Raw genomic sequence first — 8,764 nt, 5'->3', positions numbered from 1 at the left:
GTGGAAAAAGACTGAATTTTTGATTGATTTTTGTTATTTTTGTAGTGTGAATGGTTGATTTTTGATGGATTTAGAGTGATGTATGGTTGTTAATGGGAGTGTTTGAGAGTTTTTTGGATGATATTGATTATGTTTTGGAATTTCATGATGATTCTTAGTAGAAATATGAGGCTCTATGATGTTCTGATAGGTTCTGATTGGTTCTGATACCTTCTATTTAGCTTCTGTTTTGTTTTGATTTTCTTCTGTATGAAGCATGGATTGATGATTGAAGAAGGATGAGGTATTTTGAAATATTATTGAATAGTTTTTTATAGTTTGTAATGGTTTTAGTATGAGTTAGGAGGATCTATTATTCTCTAATGACCTTCTATAACCCTCTGCCAACCTTCTGTCTCTGCTTTGTTCTGTTTTGTAGATCTTCTGTAAGAATGTATATGACTTTGGAAAAGTTTTCTAATTTTTGAAAAGGATTAATCTAAGTTCAAAAGAGCTAAAACAAATGGAAGAAGCAACTGTTGGTGAAGACTGAAGAGAAGACTGAAGTGATAGTGATAGTAGTGAGTTATGAAGAGACACTGTAGTGGCTCTGGTGCCCTTTCATACCTCCCATACCTCTTGGGAGGTGCATCCACGACCTAAGAGGGATTATTAAGTGTCATTATTGAGTATTGTAGTGAGGATATGATGTATTATTGAGAGAGAGAGAGACAGAGAGACAGAGAGAGAGACAGAGAGTCAATTCTATCAAAACAATGTATCTTTCTATAAGAGATTGTGAGAGAAAACTATGAAGACATTGAAGATGAATACTATGTGATCGATTTCCATTCAAAAATGGTGTTGGAGCCCCAAGAGGAACACCAAGGAAAATGAAATTCTCTTGCAAGAAAATCTATCTTATAACATCAATAAGCTTTTATTTCATTCTTTTGATCATCAAAACAAAGAAAACAACAATTCTTCATGCAACATCATAGTAGATTTCTCCCACGGATTTGATAGAATCAACCATAATCTTCAACATCTTCATAGAATCCATCAATATAAAAAAGAACATAAATAAATACACCATCTTTGAATGGAAATTAATCACATATTATCCTTCTTCAATGTCTTCATAGTTCTCTCTCTCAATCTCTCATATACAGTTATACTATTTTGATAGAATTGACCTCTAACTCTCTCTCTCTCTCCATCAATAGTACATCATCTCCTCACTTAAATACTCTCATAATAACTCTCAATAATCCTTCTTAGGTCGTGGATGCACCTCCCAAGAGGTATGTCTGATATGAAGAGTCACCAGAGCCACTACAGTGTCTTTTCACAGCTCACTACTGTCACTGTCACTCAGTCTTCTCTTCAGTCTTCAACACCTGCTTCTTCCACTTGTTTTAGCTCTTTTGAACTTAGATTCATCATTTTAAAAGGTTAGAAAACTTTCCCAAAGTGACACATACATTCTACAAAACTCTTATAGAAGGTCTACAAAACAGTTACAGTACAATACCAGAGCAGCTATAGTACAGTTACAGTACAGAGATAGAGCAGAGATAGAGGCTCTACAGAAGGTCTACAGAAAGGTCATCAGAACCTCATAACTCATACTCTAATCATTCCATACTATCAAAAACTATTCAATAAGCTTCCAAAAGATCTCAATCTTCATCAATCATCAATCCATGCTTTATATAGAAGATAATCAGAACAAAACAGAAACTATACAGAAGGTATACAGAACCGATCAGAACCTCAATAGAACCTCATAGATCTTCATATCTCTACTGAGAATCATTATGAACTTCCAAAACATAATCAATATCATCAAAAACACTCTCAAATACTTCCATTAACAACCATACATCACTCTAAATCCATCAAAAATCAATCATTCAATCTTCAAAATCAACAAAAATCAGTAAAAAATGTAGTCTTTTCCACTCTCAACATATCCCCACACTTAGAAAGGAAGCATCCTCGCGACCTAAGGAAAAGGAGAATATAAGTTCATTAAAGAGCTCAATTTTATCTTCCGTAGGATCTTCAATAATCTCTCCAAAACACGACCCCAACTTATCACCTGTATCTGATAGAAAAACACTACTAAAGAAAAACTCCCGTTATTTATTAACGCATCTGATTAATCATTTCAAAAGCCATGACAAATTTGTAAAGGATATGAGAGGTTCTCTTCATCTTTCCATCATAGGCTTTCCATCCATCAGTATCTTGAAAAGAGCTCTCGAACAAATTATTCTCAATAAGCACGAACTCATCATATACAATTATTACAACACATACACATACACAAACACTAACACAACCATCTGAATGACACCTCTAAAAAGAGATATATATAATTAAGAATCTTCCAAAATACATTGCAAAGGCATCAATGAAGATGATCCCTTTTGAAGGCTTGGTGGTTTCGAAAACAATCCATGGAGAAGGATTCATCTACAAATGTCTTTGGAGGGTTTTGAAAGAACTGCAGGCAGCACATCCTCTCTTGCAAAACAAGGTATCTGCTAGGGAGACATAGGGCATGAAAATACAGGACATCCAACTAGTGGGAGTCAATGTTTACATTGACATTCATACAAAGTTTTGGAATGGCCTTTTGATCATTATGGGAATGCCTATGCATGTATGCTAGATACCAAGCAAAATGAGCTGTCAATCTCACTGAAGGATCTAGAGATTGTGAATATTGGTGAGAAAAATGAAGGTAGTTCTAGTATGCTTGACTGGCAGTTGTCCAATCTCCTGGAATTGTTGGCCAGTTTATCTGAGGTTCTATAAGAGAATCAGTCGAGATCCATCCCCTTCTTCTTGGAATCTGTTGATCAAACCCATCATATTCACTAACCAACTAAGGGGGTTGAGAAATAGAAGTGGTAGGAGATGGAAATGGAATAAGTAAAAGAGGATGAAGAGATGGGTAGGCAAAATCATAAAAGGAGGAATAAGTTAAAGAAGTAGTGGCTGAAAATTTTAGGAAATCAGTTAGGAAAGGTGTTAATTGATAAACATGAAAGGTAAAAGGTATATGGATAGATGGAGAAGGGCATGGTGGAGAAGGGGAAAATACTCTATCTTCGAAAAAATAGCAATAGGTAAATATGGGAATTTGAGGAAAAGATTGAGGTTGGAAAAGAAGGGGTAAGATTGCTGTTGAATTGGTTTGATAAAGGGAAAGATAGGCATCATAGCGATGAGCCATTTGTTGATAGTACAGTAGGCTAGGAACAGAGGGACCTAAGACAGATCTTCTCTAATAGGCATTAAAAAAGATTGAATCAAATGGATGGTTTTTGGAAAGGTGAGCTAAGAGATCCACCCTCAGTTGGTTAGTGCTCTGTACATAGGTAGAAGCTGTGTTTTGAAGTTGATTCAGGACCACAGAATCAATCATTGAGTGCCAAGAATTATCAGGGCAAGTAACCACTTTTGAGGAGTAACACTAAAATAGGTAATCTATTTGCAACTCCAAATAGTTGACATACAAAACAACTCAAAAAACCCTGTCTCCCACATACCATGCCATATCTACTTCATGTGGAATCAACAGATTACCTCATAGATACATATATGACAGCAACATGGTATCCGTCATCACAGAATCTTCAAACACCATATGGACCACTTCTGTCAGTAACTCAGGAGACCAAGCCCCACTCCAACCATCCTCTCGAAGAGGAAGATCCATCGTTGAAAGATTCATGTAAAAGGGCAACTTTTGCAATTGATAGTGGACAAAGAAAGAATGGTCCGGAGGAACATAATCCTGGAAATTCTCAAATGTAGACCATAGCAGATCCATCCTGGACTGCAATCTCTCCACTTTAACTTGAAATAATAGACACAAGGTAGCCTGTCTCTAGAGAACTGCCAAGTCCTACTTTGAGAGAGAAGAGATCAGTGGAACATTGGGGCTTGCAGGAACAGATCGTGACTGTGGTAGTTGGTCTTGCAACTGCTTGATTTGGGAAGCTTGTGATTCCACTATGTCATGAGTAGTATGTAACGGCTGAGAGTTTTGCATCGAAAAGAGTTTGAAACACTTGAGCTTCTTTGGACATCCTCTCCTTCTCCTCTGAGATTCTAGTGACCTCTGACTAAGGTTCTATTAACTGAATCTTCAAAGAAGATATCTCTTCTCTCTAGGTCTCAATCAGTTGGATTTATTGCTCCATCTGCTTAAACAAATCTGCAAGTGTGTCTTTTGTAGAGGCTAACTCTGATGTTGCCTTATGCAACTGGTCTTTGGACTGCATCTGTTCTTCGTAAAAGGAAGCATACAACTGTTGAACACAAGCTGTCATTGAAAGTTCAATCAAACTCTGGATATCTTTACAGAGGAATGGAATGGCATCTCCTGATACTAGACTATTCAATGAAGGGATTGATATGTCCAAGAAAGAAACCCTCTCTATGTGCTCTGAATAGGTTGTTACATGTCAGATAAGCAGGGAGTTCACTGCCAGATGTAGCAGGAATTGTGACTGAAGGAAGAATTGAAGGAGCTTTATCTGCCACACACTTCAAGAGCTTTCGCTGAATAACTAGTGGAGGAGGAGAATCAAGATCTTCTATATCAATAGGTTCGGACTCTTCTGAAGGTGGTGGAGGAGGTACTGGATCAGATGGAGGAGGTGGAAGCACACCCTTCTTTAAGGCTGAGTATGTCAAGAAAGCATATAGGTAGGATCCATATGTGACGTTTGTGGCATTTCCCCTGGTTACTTTGACGAAATGTTGATCCATCTTTGTAAGCATGTAAGTGCTCCAATCAATAGCCACTCCTTTTAACACCATCCTGGAAGCCGTAAAGAGCTCTTTGGACAAGTAATGGGATGGTGTTTTGGTAGGCATAAACCTATCTTGGAGAAACTGTTAGACCAACTTCCACATAAGATCAGTGATCGTGGAAAAAGAGACTCCTAAAGTGTTGATCACTTTCTTGACATCCAGAATTTCCTTGGTCTGCTTCTGTAACAGCTTGAAAATCTCATCGTTGGAGAATAATTGTCTAGCTATAACAAAGGGCTCTCCTTTATAGGGAAGAGATAGTACATTCCCTAACCCTTGGGGTGTCAATGTCATGGAAGCACCATGAACCAGTCCCGACTTCTTGCTGTATGAGGCAAGGAACTCATCACACATGGATGGATCTTCTAGAATCAAGGGAAATGAAGCAGCCACGAAAGTCGCGAGTCTCGCTTTCGCTATAGGCTCAAAAGCTAGTAAGGAAGAGTAACCCCTACTGACCAGCAGGACATACTGGAGCGTAAGGTGCCATTCAGATGGAAAACACACACACCACAACACAGACAATCACAAAAAATGCCAACAAAACAACCAAAGGGATATAAAAAAGAAATCAATAAATAGAAGGACACACGTACATACATAGACGTAACTAATCCATTTACCACCCCAGACAATCTACATCCTAGAAAAAATTCGGTATGACCTCTACACATATGCGATTGAAAACTTCATGCGATGCAACAAATAAGCACCCAAACCCTTGTATCAGGCAAGAAAGAAAGAACTACACACCGTTCCCGTAATCGTAACACAAATAAATCATAATACCATAAAAATGTACCTCAAGACTGGACCATAACCTTGACCATCAGTGTCAACTAAAAAGACGTTTACGCACCCATTCTACCAAGTGTGTTTATTAAAAGGGAAAAAGAGTGCAGTGAGGGGAAATTATTTTAATGAAGGGTTCATTTTAAGAAATTATTAACAATAGGTGACATTTTATTAGGTTATAAACCTTAATAAGAAAATGGTGGTTCCTTCTTAAAATTTTAATTACAAATTATTAGGGTGAAACGGTGCTTTATCGAAACCCGAACTACAATTCCCAGACTGGGTCTCTAAATGCAAATTCCTTAATTAAAAATTAATAGTGATGTGGAGCATTTTTTTTCCAGCGCGTGCTTTTTTGTGACGTCTGGTTTATTTTTATTAACGATTAAGGTGTCTCTTAAGTGCATGTAGCGCATGCAAAGTGAACAGCTGGTTGATTTTTAAATTATTAAATTGTGTGTTTAGTGCAAATGTGAGTGAAAAATGAAAAAGGTGGATGAATACATAGTTTATTTTAGCAAATAATTGTGGTTAAGGGGGTAATGCAAATAAATAAAACTCACAAAATAAATACCTAGTAGAGATGTGTATGCAATGGATTGAAGGTGCACGGAATAGTCCCCCAAAAGCAATGAATCCAGTCAAACAAAAACAAAGACCACTAATTGAAAAAAAAAGCATCTTAGTGTTTTTGTTGGATTTTTATTTTATTTTTATTTTTATTTTGTATTTTTGTATTTTTTATTTTAGGTGTGTTTGTTTTGTGTATATTGTTGGGTTTGGTTAATTTGTTTTATTGTTTTTATTTGTTTGTTGTTTTATTTTTTTTAAGAATTAAATCAGGATATATAACACATGGATATGTTATGAAGTGTAAGAATGGATTTTTAGCTATTCAGCAAGTATCCACAATGTATGTTAATTTAGCCATGATTTTCAACTGATTTTTTGGATTTAAAATGAATTTTTATGATATGTAGTATTAAAATTAGGGGTTTTTGGCTTCAAAGAATATTTTTGCCTTTTATAGAAATATTTTTAAGCCAAAAATTAGTGAAAAAAGGGTAGTGGGATTTGTGGAAATTTTTTGGATTTTTTTAAAATTTATTTCTGAATTTTTACTAATTTTTAATGAAGTTTACTCGTTTTTCATGTAATTTTGAATGAATATTCAGATTTTAAATTTTATGTTTTTTTGGGTTTGAATTTATACCCTAAAAATATTCAAAAAAAAATTTAAAAATATTGGGAAATTTTCAAAAATGTTTCTATAAATTTTTCTGATTTTAAATGAATTGTTTTGGAATCAACTAAATTAATTAAATGAGGTAAATCAGGGTAGTTAGTTAAGTCAGGTCAAGTGAGGTCAATTAAGTCGGGTTAGTCTAGGTAGGTGAGTTAAGCCAGGGTAAGTCAAGTCGGGTCTGGTTAGGTTAATTAGGGTTGATTAGGTTAGTTCTGAGTTAGTCTAGTCTAGTGAGTTTAGTTAAATTAGGTTAATCTAGTTTGGTTAGTCCAGTCAGGGTAGTCAGTCAAGTCTAACCAAGTTTGGTTAGTTAGTGTTGGTTAGTTAGGTCAAAGCTAACTAGGGTAACTAGGTTAGGGGGTTAAACTAACTAGGGGCAATGGGTGGAGACGAGCGGTGCAGGCGTTGGAGACGGGCGGCACATGCGCAGACGGGCATGGCCGACGGCAGGGGCGGCGTCTTCGACGTGCGGCGTCCTCCAACGGGCGGCGTCCTCCAGCAGGCGACGGCCGTGGGAGAGAGAGGAGGAGGATCAGACAGGAAGAAGGGGAAGAATAAGTGGAGGGGAAGGGGAAGAAGAAAGGGAGGAGGAGGAGAGAAAAGGAAGGGGAAGGGCCACGAACGGGAATAGGTAGGTATGGTTTTTTTAAAATAAATTTTAAGGTTTTATTTCATGGTCGTGATATATATATGTATGTATGTATGTATGTATGTATGTATGTTTGTGGCTTTATTTTTGCTTCTTTTTCTTGTTTTGTGGTTCTTTTTTGTTTTCTTCTTTTTTTGTTTTTTTTAATAAATAGATTTCTAGTTTTGTTTCTTGTTGTTTTTGTTTGTTGTCTTTGTTCTTTTTGTGCTTTTTTTGGTTTTTTTTCTCTTTCTGCTTGTGGTGATTTTGTTTTTAATGTTCTGTTTTTTTTTAAATTTAAAATTTGGATGTTGAATTATTATTGTTGTTGTTTGGTTTTGTGGGTGGCTGTGGTGATTCTTGTTTTTTGTTGTTGGTTTTGTTTTTTTTTTTTAAAGAAAACTAGAAAAAGAAAATAAAAAATGGAAAATGGAGGTAAGAAACACACCCTCGGCCCACGCGCATACGCGGGCAGGGATAAAAAAAATTTGTAGTGATAGGGTCAAACGGGCAGGGATGATGACGCGCAAGCGACAGACGCCATGGGGCGTCCTGAGGCGCATAAAACCAAAAACAGACGCGTTTATGCGCGAGGCAAGAAACACATTTAACAAGAAAAATGAAGAAAAAATAACAAAATCCAAACCATTTGTCGGATCAAAAATTCATAAAAAGGAAAAATGTGCCGGGAGACGAGGGGAAAATGTTGGAAACATGCAACACAGGTTCCATGGAAAAATCAAGGTGTTCACATGGGAAACACGCAAAAAACCAACCTAAAACACATACGTGTATTAATATTGAAAATTCTGCATATCAGAACGAAGTGTGGAAAGAAGGAAAAGTGTGCAGAATAAGGTCGCCAACAATCTGATCACAATAAAACATAGTTCCAATTAAGAGAGGATGCATTCACATGGGAAAAACCCCAAAACTCGATCCAAAAATGGACTAGAAAATTAATACGGGAAGAACCATGCACTAGAATAGAGGACAGTAAAAAGAAAAAATGTCCAAAAAAAAGGAATTCACAGGGTTGGTGCATCAAAATTCAGTTTGGGGGAAATTAGGCTCGATTCACGTGGAAAATTCACAAAAAATACATCGGAAAACACTTGAAAAAAATTAAGAACCAAAAATCTGACATTCAGAAGAGGGGGAAGGAAAAAGGAAAAAGTGAGGGAAAGGCTGGCAGGATAGGATTGTCAAATCAAACTGGAATTTTGGTAAAAATAGGGTAGGTTCACATGGAAAAATGTGAAAAATAAGCACGAAAAAGG

General features: G+C 36.5%; 1 pseudogene; it reads left to right on the top strand.

The window, feature by feature from the left end:
• Window positions 1-7,235: 7,235 nt before the first annotated feature.
• Window positions 7,236-8,764, top strand: part of LOC148027422 (subtilisin-like protease SBT1.7) — a 45,557-nt pseudogene continuing 44,028 nt past the window's right edge.

The sequence above is a fragment of the Lygodium microphyllum genome, chromosome 12 (genome assembly GCF_053477565.2).
Source record: "Lygodium microphyllum isolate KBCC chromosome 12, Lygodium_microphyllum_v1.1.10, whole genome shotgun sequence".
Lineage (NCBI taxonomy): Eukaryota > Viridiplantae > Streptophyta > Polypodiopsida > Schizaeales > Lygodiaceae > Lygodium > Lygodium microphyllum.
The sequence above is the reverse complement of the archived record's forward strand: the minus strand, read 5'-3'. Positions and strand labels throughout refer to the sequence as shown.